General features: G+C 43.5%; 1 pseudogene across 1 annotated transcript; it reads left to right on the top strand.

Moving 5' to 3' along the window:
• Positions 1 to 624: 624 nt before the first annotated feature.
• Positions 625 to 1,556, top strand: LOC309858471 (small ribosomal subunit protein uS5 pseudogene; annotated as a pseudogene). Its single transcript has one exon. The product of its transcript is annotated as a small ribosomal subunit protein uS5 pseudogene (transcript).
• Positions 1,557 to 2,251: the final 695 nt, after the last annotated feature.

The raw sequence follows: 2,251 nt of genomic DNA, 5'->3' as shown, positions 1-2,251 counted from the left end.
ATTACTTAAAATGATAAACTTTACTGTATAGGGTTTTTTTACAAGTTTGCCACAGATTCACATTTTTTAAAATATATATCTATTTGTGTAAAGAGAATGCACTGAGAAGTAAAAAGATAGTGATATATCAGTGCTACCAACTAATGGCTATAATATCATCACCTTATTTATGAACAATGAAACAGTGTGTAATATTTAAATAAATTTAAATAAATTCCTATTTATTTTATATATTTATAAATTTAAATGAATTCCTATTTATTTATTATTAAAGAAATTCCTCTAACAAACAGTATGTTTTGAAGGTTGCTAGCAGGAAAGTGTTGTACGACATGGAAGTAATCAGAAAATGTGATCTAAAATTCTGCTTTCAAGGGCGCCTGGGTGGCTCAGTGGGTTAAAATTCTGCTTTCAAGAAGCTATAACAGTAAGTACTGAGCATTAGCTATTATATGCTATGGATGAATAACTGAAATCTACATTTGAAACTATTGGTACACTATATGTTACCTAATTGAATTTTAAAAAGTTAATAAAAAAAACCACTATTTTATAAAACAATATTCCCAACAGGCTCTTTTGCTTTAAAATACTCACTTTGTTTCCTCTCCGAGAGAACACCAAATGGCAGATGACGCCGGTGCTGCGGGAGGGCCCGGAGGGCCCGGGGGCCCTGGAATGGGAGGCCGCGGCGGTTTCCGCGGTGGCTTCGGCAGCGGCATCCGGGGCCGGGGCCGGGGCCGGGGCCGTGGTCGGGGCCGGGGCCGAGGCCGCGGAGCTCGCGGGGGCAAGGCCGCGGACAAGGAGTGGATCCCCGTCACCAAGCTGGGCCGCCTGGTCAAAGACAAGAAGATCAAGTCCCTGGAGGAGATCTATCTCTTCTCCCTGCCCATCAAGGAATCTGAGATCATCGACTTCTTCCTGGGAGCCTCCCTCAAGGACGAGGTTTTGAAGATCATGCCTGTGCAGAAGCAGACGCGCGCGGGCCAGCGGACCAGGTTCAAAGCATTTGTCGCCATCGGAGATTACAATGGACACGTCGGTTTGGGTGTCAAGTGTTCCAAGGAGGTAGCCACTGCCATCCGCGGAGCCATCATTCTGGCGAAGCTTTCCATTGTCCCTGTGCGGCGAGGCTACTGGGGGAACAAGATCGGCAAGCCCCACACTGTCCCGTGCAAGGTGACTGGCCGCTGTGGCTCTGTGCTGGTGCGTCTCATCCCCGCCCCCAGAGGCACTGGCATTGTCTCGGCCCCTGTGCCCAAGAAACTGCTGATGATGGCTGGTATTGACGACTGCTACACCTCGGCCAGGGGCTGCACTGCCACCCTAGGGAACTTTGCCAAGGCTACTTTCGATGCCATCTCCAAGACCTACAGCTATCTCACCCCTGATCTCTGGAAGGAGACTGTGTTCACCAAGTCTCCCTATCAGGAGTTCACGGACCATCTTGTGAAGACCCACACCAGAGTCTCTGTTCAGAGGACCCAGGCTCCAGCTGTGGCTACTACATAGTTTTATACAAGAAAAATAAACTGAACTAAAGCTTGAAAAAAAAATACTCACTTTGTAATGAGAGTCATTACTTTTGTCTAGCCAAATCTTATAGCACTGTTTATCCCTTCCCTGCTTTATCCCTTCCCAGTATCAATAAAGGCTCACTTGGGTTACCTAGAAGCCATGAGAAAGCTTGTAATAGATCTGGCTGGTTTTCACCAGCAATTTGACCACCATGTGCACAGGGAAGTCTATTGATAAAGGCTTTATTGCAATAAGTTGCAAATACATGGATGATTTTGAATTCTCTTTCTTGAGGTCTTGTTTCATGATAATAAATTTAGGGTGGCTTATTGGAATGGATGTTATTAACATATCTTCATAGTTATAAGCACATGGAATTGTAAAATAGATGAATGAATGTGGCATTACTGACAACTGTCCTCATTTTGAAATCAAATTACAGTGTACTAAGATGAGGAAGCAAAGCAGATTTGGGATTATGAGTGAAATAATTTTAAAAAGTATTAGGGGTATGATCGGACTATTGGGTAATTCAGTAGAAAAATGTCAACTGATTGAGATTCTGTGTTCCCTGATTTCAGAGAGAAGTTAAGATAAATAAGTAACATGAGGAGACTAGGAAGCCAAACATAAGTGATAAATTTGTGCCAGGGTGTGTTTACATCTGTTTATCTTCTTGCTTTACCACTAAGGTTGCTCCTAGAGGAGAGTTTAAATATGTGTTGGAGCTAAT

Source organism: Mustela nivalis (genome assembly GCF_964662115.1).
Source record: "Mustela nivalis genome assembly, contig: HAP1_SCAFFOLD_2525, whole genome shotgun sequence".
NCBI lineage: Eukaryota > Metazoa > Chordata > Mammalia > Carnivora > Mustelidae > Mustela > Mustela nivalis.
The sequence above is the reverse complement of the archived record's forward strand: the minus strand, read 5'-3'. Positions and strand labels throughout refer to the sequence as shown.